We start from the raw sequence: 9899 nt of genomic DNA on the forward strand, positions 1-9899 counted from the left end.
GGCCTCAGCTAACCGGCTCCCTGCAGGCTCCACTCCTTTGAGGCTGCACAGGCATTAACTCTGTCTAGTCCGGATCCCGATCTTTGGGGCGGACAATCCCCATCCGATCCGATCCCGAGGGGGCTTTCCTTCTCCAGTCCCTAGCCCAGCCCCCACCAATCTGGGGAAGTCCTGCAGCATCCCCCCCCCATCCCTTCTGGAGGCGAACACACCCACCCCAGAAGCCGGGGATGCCCTCATTTACATGCATTTGCATCTCATTTATTCCAACACTCAGGCTGAAGCCGAGGCTAATTCTGCTGACAGGAAAACCCTACCCGCTTGCTCTGCTGAAGTGATTCCCCAGGCAGGATAAAATGGGGTCCCTGAGACCAGGCCCCTCTATTTGGAGTGGGAGCTGAGGGGAGAGCTGGAATGGGGCGGGGGCACCTTTGGCTCGAGCCCTGGACTCAGCCAAAGCCTCTGTTTTTTCAAAGTCCTCCTTCCCCACAGTAAGGACAGCCTGATGGGGGCTTGGAAGTGGCTCAATCATCTTGAGTTCAGTGGTGTTTAGTATTTCTGGTGCCAGGTCAGGGGATTTGCAAACTCCCCAGGTCATTCAGAGCCCCCTCCACAGGGCAAGTGGCATCCCCTTCCCCCCAAGCCCAAGTCTGCCTTGTAACCCCATTTACTGCTGCATGCACAGAGGATCGGTGCCATTATGCTGGGAGGCCCTGAGATGGTGATCAAGACCTAGGGCTGCTGCCTACGGGCCTGGGGTCTCCAGGGTGGGGACCTGGGTGATCCATGATGCGACCACACAACTCAGAAGTCAGACAGCTGGCTCCACCAACCAGGGCTGCCCGGACTGTGGACCATCTCTACCCACTACACACTACACACAGTCAGGCAAGAGGGTGCTCACCCATGGCCTAGGAAGCACCCTGGTGGCACAACAGGTGCCCACGAGACAGCAGTCAGCATCTTAAGCCTCTCTACAGCCCTATTTCTCTCAACTCATTTTTCTCAATACCTGGGCTAGAGAAAAAAAAAAGGACTTCACAGGGCAACTGTGCACTGATGCCATGGCAATTGAAGCACTTATGGAGCACCTACTATGTGCACTGAGGGAGAGAGAGTTGCCCTAGAGAAACCCGGTGGGGGCTTAGGGTCCCTTAGCCCCCAGAGAGAGATACGTCGATCCACTCATACCCAAAATCTATGCCACAAAAGTGTTCATGACATAGTATAGGCATATCTGCAATCCTTTTCCCCCATTACTTTTTGAAATTGAGGTATTATATATTATATATATATATATATATATATATATATGAAAAAGCACAGATTTTAGGCGTATAGGTGAATGAGTTTTAACAAATGCATATACTTGCGTTACTACCACTCCAGTTAAGGCAGTAAACCTTCCCACCACTCCAGAAAGTTCCCTAGTGTCCCCTTCCGGTGAACTCTGCAGATTTCTATCACCATAGATCAGTTTTGCCTTTTCTAGAACTTCACATCTATAGAAACATAATGCATGGGCTGTTTGCGTCAAATGTTCTCGACATAACGCTTCTGAGACGTTTACTTTGTATTTGTTGATGACTGCCATCTGAGTTCCTTTTGCAATGCACTGTGACCACACGTGACCCATCCGGGGACAGGTCCTTAACTCAATCACAAAAGGCAAGGACTGGAAAGAACCTGAAGTCCAGCTATCTCTGGGGATGAACGCCCCCAGGGGATTCTTAGGGAGTATTTTTCTCTCCTTCCCTCAGACATTTCCTGAAACAGAAACTCAGCAATTATACATCTAACAGGCACCCAGCTCAGCAAGCGAGTGGGGGCTTTCCCTGGGTTTCCACTTTTGTTAGCAACGAGCTGTCGCTTTATTTAACTGGCAGTCTGTGCTGCATCGACCCACCACGGGTGGTTGTGGCGGTGGTGGTGGTGGTGGGGCTGGCGCTGCAAATGGCAAGCCCAGCTCAAGTCTGGCTGTAGTGGGCAGGCCTCTGCCCCTCTGGCTCCCCACACCCCTATACCAGCTGGGTATCCCTTGGAGGGGGGATGGTCTCAGGGGCCTGGATTTTTGCCGGGGCTGGGTCCCAAGGCAGGCAGCAATGCTGGGCAGCAGAGGGCGGGCTCTTTGGCTCTGAGGGGCTCTTTGGACCACTTCCCTGTTACTTGCTGGCCCAGGTCGATGAGGCTGGGGCTGTGATGGCCACTCAGGAAGCATTGATGGGGCTGGGATGGTCCCTCCCAAGTTCTATTGTTCTCCCGATCTTAGTTAGATCTCCCAGCCTGGCCAGATGGAGGGTCGGGTAACGTAGCCGGAGAAGTGAGATCAGTGCCTCAAGCTAGACCACTCCCTGCCCTGCCATCCCTTTGAACGCTGCCTCTTGAGTCAGGCCCTTCCTTCACACAGGACTTCGAGGAATCAATACCCGCCAGAAAGGCATTTACCACCCTCTTGATGCCAGGAAGAGCCTTTCTGCTGTTCAAAATCCATTCCCAGAAAGCACGGGGACTGCCTGGGCAAGGCCCGGGTGGGGCCGGGCAACATGGGCCCAAGCGCAGCCGCCCGAGTGCCCGAGTAACCTTGAGGCCAGCGGCTGACGGCACCGGCTCGGCCTCCAGGACGGTCCGGAGGGACACGGCCCTGTGTGCTGGGATGACAGCAGTGGGATCTCCAAGGGGGGAGGGACCTTCGCGTGGCACAGCCGCCACGAGAGCGGCTCTGTCCGTTCACTTACTTAAACACCCCTGTGGGGCTCGACTTCCCACTGCCCCCCTGGAGACTCAGCCAGAGGAAGAAACTGAAGCGGAGGAAGGAAGAACTAAACACCAGCCCCAGAGCAGAAACGTTCTCTCCCCACAACAGGCCCCGATCCCTTTCGTCTCTCCAAATTCTGTGTGACCTGCCATGGCTGGGCTCTAATCACACCTCCTCTGGGCACCCTCCCCTGGCAGCTCTGGGCCACACTGACCCCCCACCCCCACCGAGTGTGTGTATGTGTGCTGAGCCCCCAACTCCAACCGTAATCTCCTCTATCCTGAGCGGCCTTTGCTCTCACCGTGGGGGTGAACCTGCCAGGCCCGGAGGGACCTTGGTATCCTTTTCTGCCTATCCAGGGTAGTAAACAGGGTGAGGAATGGACAAGACAGATTCATAGACCTGTCCCACTGGACTCTCGCTTCAGTAACCACTACATTTTCTGTTGGGCTTGGGGCACACCAGACACTCCTCCAGGAAATGAAGTTGGAGGTGGGCTAGCTGAAGGTACCCAGCTCCCCAGCCCATGGCTGTGACTCTGCAGGGATGGGGTGAGGGTGGCCTGCCAGGGGAGGTGACACAAGTTTCAAAGAGTCCGTGAGTCACATCACTCCAACGCTGTGTCAGCTCTGGGGCTTGCCCCTGAAAAGCCTGCTCCTGAACTCCCTCCCCCATTTGAGGGTCCCTGGCCCTAAGAATTGACGTGGGGTCTCTATAAATAGCACCCATTCCATATTGATCATCTTAAAAAGACACGGTATGTTCTAGGCCCACGGAGAGAAGAGTTGTGTCTAAAAATAGTCTTATCCCCAGGAACCACTGCCAGCCCTAGGCAGTGGTATAAGCTGTGCACAACAAAAGGGGCAGCCTGAAGGGGGCAGATGATGGAAGGGGAGGAGGTTAGAAATTGAGGCATGGAATCTCTCCATCTCCACTCATTCTCTCTGCTTTGGCCACAGTAGCCAACCATGTCTCAGGAGACTTTCACTGCCTCAGGGCCTTTGCACTTGCCATTCCCTCTTTATAAGACATTCTTTCTCCAGATTTCCTCTGGATTGCTTCTTTCTTGGTTTTGCTTTTTCCAGATTTATTTATTTTAGAGAAAGAAAGAGTGCCTGCGAGTGGGGAGAGGGGCAGAGGGACAGTCTCAAGCAGAGACTGAGTGCAGAGCCCTATGTGGGGCTCAACTTAGGGCCTGATGCAGGGCTCAGTCCTGTGACCTGTGAGATAGTGCCTGGAAATTATGAGTTGGCTGCTTAACCAATTGAACCACCCAAGCACCCCTGGTTCTTTCTTGTTGTTCAGGTCTCTTTTTTGGTCTCCTCCTTCAGGAGGCCTTCCCTGCCAATGTAGGGTCACTCCTGTCTCTCTACCACATCATCCAGTTTTACTTCCTTCATAGCTCTGGTCATGATCTAAAATTGCCTTCTGTATCTATTTGTTTAGTGGTATCCAGTCTGTCTCTCCCCCATATTATGTAAACTTCATGAGAGCAGTTATTGTATCTGAATTATGCACCTTCTAGAATCTTCCATGGCACGAGTAGGTGCTGAATGTCCTATCCAGGCTCTCCCCTACCACCCCAAGCTGAACTCGGCCTCAGACCGCCACCCCAGGCCAGTCTGGGGTGGCAGAAGGCAGTGGGCATCCAGTCCGGGCTTACTCTGTAGTCCCCCATCCCTGCTCTGCTCTCTGCAGCGTCCAGTTTCTGCCCTCTGGCTGCCCCTGGCTCATCCCTTCTCCTCTCTCTGCCTCCTTCATAGAGTTTGCCACAGGAGTTTTACCCTAGCCCCTCTATTCCTGGGTATCTACTTTAGACCACCTCAACATGTCCCCAGGCACCGCTTTCTAGAACACTTTTCTCAGAGCAATATCTCTCTCCCTTTCCTGTTCCCCGCCCCCAGGAGGAATCACAGTTCCTGCCATCAAAAAGCCCCTTCTGAGGCACAACTTCAACTCAGACCTCTGGGCCCTCACTGTGAGTAAAAGTATTTTCCCACCTCCCGTGGCTGTACTGCATGGACACACATGCCTCGAGTCCACTGTGGGCTCTCCCTACAACCCCACCCCCCTGGACTTCACCCCTGGCCAGCTCCCCTCTATCTCCTGCCTCCCTCTTAAACCATCAAACTCTTGCAAAGAGCTGTCTACACATGCTGTCTCCACGTCCTCACCTTCTGCTCACTCCTGAACCCACTCCAGACTGGCTCCTATTCTCACCAATTCATTCATTCATTCATTCATTCATTCATTCATTCATTGAACAACTGTCTGAGCTGGGCACCACATCCTGTAGGTGTTAAGGAAGTTTCTATTGCCTGGAGCCGCCAGCACCCTTGCTGTTGCTCAATCTAATGGACATTTGTTTTAAAATTATGCATTCTTTTCAATCTATGTATGAACTTCTCAGAATGCATCTTATTCACTCTCAGCAGAAAGGAACAGAAGACTCCCCTTCCTCCAGGACGTGCTCTCTCCTTGTTTTCTGTGACATCTCCCACTCCTGGCTTGCCTCTCACCTCTCTAACTGCTCCTTCTCAGCCTCCTTTGCAGACTTTTCTGGCCTTGTGTGTTGGGGAATGCCTCAGGGCTCTGGACTCAACTCTGTTGTCTCTGCACCCTCTACACATTAGGATCACCTGGGTGCTTTCAAAATTTCTGATGCCCAAGAGTCCAATGAATTAGAACCTAAGGGGGTGGTGCCTGGGCATAGTTTTTTTTTTTTTTTAATTTTTAAAAGCTTTTCAGGTGATGCTAATGTGGCCAGGGTTGAGGGCCACTGATCTGCATTCTTGCTGGACAACCTAATTCACTGCCATGGCTCCCATGGCCAGCTTCTGCAGACAATTTCAAGTTTCTACCTCCAGCCCTGGTCTCCTGCCTGAACACTGGACCCTCTCCTCCAGCTTTCTGCTGGATGCTGACATATCTCTCTGGAAGTACTAGGTTCCAGTCAGAACCCCAAAACATCCATCACTTCTCCTTTGTTCCTTATCAAGCCTGCCAACCTCAACTTCACTCTCACAGTGTGGTGCACTGGTGAGGAATCTCAGTTAATGAGCAGTCAAAGTGAGGGCTGGGAGAAGCACCCCTGAACAGAGAAGAAAGTTGGGATGCCACAGGTCCTACCACCTGTGGTAGCCTGACCATTCCTCTCCCTCAACTAAAGGACTTCTGAGGGCACTCCTGGTCTGCACTGACACGATAGTACAGCCTACAGTGGATGTATCGACACCTGGGCTCAAACCCAAGGCCCACTACTTAGTAGATGTGTGACAGCGAGCAAGTGATTTAACTGTTCTGGGACTTCAGTTTCGCCACCTGCAATACTGTCATTATATGGCCTCCGCCTCCGGGATTGATGCAAGGATTCATGAGATGACCCTTATAAAGTGATTAGTGCCATGCCTGGCTGGCAGAAAGCACTCAGTGAATGTTAGCTATTTTTAGTACCATTACTGAGGATAAATTCCCAATTCCTGAGTAGAGCTCACAAGGGCCCCCGTGACTGTGACCTTGGCTTTTGCTTCCGTCTGTTCTTCCCTCTCTCACACCATGAGACCCAACGGGTCGCTGAACTAATAACTGCGTTCTTTCACAAATCTGCGCTGTACATGCAGGTCCTGATGGCCAGACTGCAACATCTCCATCTAGAAAACTCCTATTCATCCTTCAAAACCCATGTAGAAGGTTCTTTTTGTTACATAGATACTCTTGACTCTTCTGGCTGAAGGTAATCATTCCTCTTTCAGGTGGGCTATGGGGCCACACTTCTTATCATTGCACATCTTTCCAATAACCTTCCCAAGTGTCAGTGGGAACTAGCCTCCTGTGAACAGAACAGAGACTGCCATTGATCAGAGACTGTTCCAGGATGTTCCCAAGACTCCCTCCTAGGATGGCTGAGGCACCAGCCTCTTCTGTTCCATAATTCCCAGCTGTCTCTGGTGCTTCCCACCATTCCTCCGAGCTCAGTCTTCATGCTGAGTGAGTCAATCCTGGAAGTTTTCCAGAGGAGCTTTGATCACCACACTGAGATGGGTCAAGCACCCCAGGGCCACAGCAGCTGCCCAGGCCACATGGGGCTGAACACTGGTTCTTGGCACCCGAGAGCCCATTCCCTTTCTGCTCAGATCCTCTTTGGTCAGGCCTGGTCATTTCGGCCCCTAGGAGGTAGTTCTCAAGGAATCTTCACCCTGAGTGGTGCGCCAAACCTACTGACTCTCTAGATGACCTTGGGTAAGTCCTTGACCCACTCTCAGCCTCGGTTTCCTCCCGTACAACGTGGCAGTGATGACAGGATTACGTTAAAAGTTCAGTGGGTCCCATTTCAGCACAGGGCTGGACACTCTAGCATAAAATCTGTGTTCCACAGTCCCGCTGTCCCTTGACCCTCCCCTCCCGATGCCCCTGTGACTGCAGCATGGTTTGAGCTATCAGCCTGTGCCACCCTCATTCCGCCTTCCAGCTCCATTACCACCCACTCACGTGCACCTGCCCAATTCCAACTGGGAGGAGTTGAAGGCAAGAAGATGGGAGTTGAGGACAGCACCAAGGGCCTGGGTTTCCAGTGGTCTGGGCTTCTGCTACCTGGGATCCCCTCCAGATCCTGAGGGGTTTGGTGGGAATCAGGGAGACGGCTGAGGTGGTGCCGCATGATGGGGGTCATATGGTGTGTCTGCCTCCAACCCGCTGTCCAGGCTCACAGAGGGAGGAAGGTGACCAGGGTGTCAGCAGGAGGTGGGGAGACAGGTGGGGGGATGAAATGCCAGCCCAGAACCCTAAGAGGAGACTCACTCTGCCCTCCTGGGACTGGTCTCAAGGCTCTAAGGAGAGGAGACTGACTCGTGCCCCGTCTCAGCCATGGCTTCCTGATTCATCCATGCGCTGGCCTCCAACAGGTGTTTGCAAGGCGAGCCTCTGGCCAGGCCTCGTCCCCTGCATTCCCCCACCACTGCCACTCTCCACCCCTCCAGCCTCCACAAGGCTAGGCACCACGGCTTCCTCCGGTGCCACCAAAGACGATCAAATAACACAGCGGATGCAAGCCACCTCCCTCCCTCCAGTCAGGGCGAGTGGATCTGCCCGGGTCACAGCGATCTCGAGGAGGGCAGAGAACTCTCCCTAATCCTCGCGCACAGAGACCTCCCTTGTCGGGAGCACAAGGAGATCTCTCCTCCTTCACGGCGACAGAGACCGGGGGCGGCCCTAAGGGCGTCAGAGGGCACAGAGATCTCTCACGGTCGGGGAGCGCAGAGATAAGACACGCGCATCAGATCTCGGCCCCCGCAGGGCGCAGGGATCTTCCCCGGGTCGGGACGCGCGGAGAGCTTGTCCCAGAGAGGAGACCCCTGCAGGACCGCCCGGGGGCTCAGCCCGGGGAGGCGGCCCCCTCCCCCATTCCCAGCCCGCTCGCCGGCTCCCCCGCTCCCCGAGCCACCCGCACCGCGCGCCTGTCGCCGCTCTGACCTTGGGGTCTCCGGCCTCGGGAATCCGGGTCCCAATCCCAGACCCTCCGCGAGCCTGCGCCAGGGTCCGCCGGGAAGCCGGGGCCGCAGCTCCTCCTTCCCGGCCCTCGAAAGCGCCCCGGGAAACCCGGAAGGAAAGGGATGGGGAGGGGGCGCACGGCGGCCACGGCGCCCCCCCGGGGATCCCCGCAGCCCCGCGGCTCCGCAGCTTCCTCCTCCCCCTCCCAGCCTCGGGGGCAGCGGTGGGGGAGGGCGCGGCCGGGCGCCGGGCAGGGCCGGGGTGCGCGGGGGCTGGGGCGCCGACCCTCGGGGAGGAAAGTTGGGCGGCGGCAGGCGGCGGGGCTCGGGCCGGGCCGGGCTCCCGGACGCGGGGGCGCTCGCTCACCTGCTGTCCCCCGGCCGGGCCCCGGGGTGGGCGGCTGAGGCTCGGCGCGGGCGCGGCGCGGCGCGGGGCTCGGGGCACCGGGCACCGGGCACCGGGCGCAGGCTCAGCGGCCCCGGGGGCGCGATCCCCGCATCCCACGGGCGCCGCCGCCGTCTCGGCTCCGCCGCTCCGCCCGGGCTCCGGGACTCGGCGGGCGGCGCGGGCTCGGGCTGGGGGCGGGGTCGGGGGCGGGCCCCGCCTGGGCTCGGCCTGGGGCTCGGGGCCCCGGGCTGGCTCCGCCCCGGAGCGACGCGCCCCGGGCTCGGCACGTGGCGCTCCGCCCGCTCGGAGGGCGCACCCGGGCGCCCGCCGGGGCGCACCCCCCGCGGAGCCCCGGGCCGCCCCGCCGCGGGCAGCCACCCACGCGGGCACGGGCAGGCACCGTCACAGGCACCGCGGACGCGGGCCCACGCTGGGGCGCGCACTCACCGACCCAGGGCCGCCTCGGCGCGGAGCCACCCACGCGGGCACGGACAGGCACAGCCCGCACGCTCGGGGAGCGCACACGGGCGTCGCCTCCGACCTGGGCGCCCACACCGGAGGGCCAGCCCCTGGCCGCGGGCGTGCCCTGGCGGGGCTCACCGGACACGCAGGCTCGCTTGCCGACCAGACACGGTGGGCATAGGCACACCTGCACGGCGGGAGAGACACCCCGACACGCAGACGCCCACACGGACAGAGGCAGACGCACTGACATGGCCCGCGCGCACCCACCGCGCGCTGCCACAGAGGCGCCACTTACACAGGGCCCGATGCGTTAGAGAAGCGCGCACGGCACACACGACCCTGCGCAGAGCTACACACCTGCACCGACGCGCACCGGCACACACAGACCAGCAGCAAGGGCAAAAGCAGCACCCACAGGCGCGCTGCGGGACACAGGCAACCCAGCCCTTTACACACAGGGGCACAAACGTGTGGATACCGAGACAGCCACTGCCTCTCTCACACTCAGTGACCCGTCCGCTGACAAGCCCAGGCTGACCCATAGGGAAACATGTCCGGGAACACACCTTTTATTTCATTTTTAAAAATATTTTATTTATTTATTCATGAGGGACACGGAGAAGGCAGAGACACAGGCAGAGGGAGAAGCAGGCTCCATGCAGGGAGCCCGATGTGGGACTCACTGGTTCTCGGGACTCCAAGAACACTTCCCCGGGCCAAAGGACCCTCAATTGCAGAGCCACCCAGGCGTCCCAGGAACACACCTTTAAAAAACAAAACAAAAACGGGCTACCAGATTTTTTCC

At 57.2% G+C, this 9899-nt stretch overlaps 1 protein-coding gene across 9 annotated transcripts in view; it reads right to left on the bottom strand.

The window, feature by feature from the left end:
- The window catches only part of SCN5A (sodium voltage-gated channel alpha subunit 5), a 97421-nt gene extending 87806 nt beyond the window's left edge, over nucleotides 1–9615 (bottom strand). For 6 of the 9 annotated variants that reach the window (XM_072726491.1, XM_072726487.1, XM_072726489.1 and 3 more), the window contains exon 1: nucleotides 8609–8742. The gene's annotated coding sequence lies outside the window, so the exon portion shown is untranslated. Of the gene's footprint in view, nucleotides 1–8224; nucleotides 8304–8608; nucleotides 8768–9389 lie in introns of those variants that run through there. The other 3 variants (XM_072726488.1, XM_072726492.1, XM_026000992.2) reach the window with 3 other exon arrangements.
- Nucleotides 9616–9899: the final 284 nt, after the last annotated feature.

This window comes from Vulpes vulpes, chromosome 11 (genome assembly GCF_048418805.1).
Source record: "Vulpes vulpes isolate BD-2025 chromosome 11, VulVul3, whole genome shotgun sequence".
Lineage (NCBI taxonomy): Eukaryota > Metazoa > Chordata > Mammalia > Carnivora > Canidae > Vulpes > Vulpes vulpes.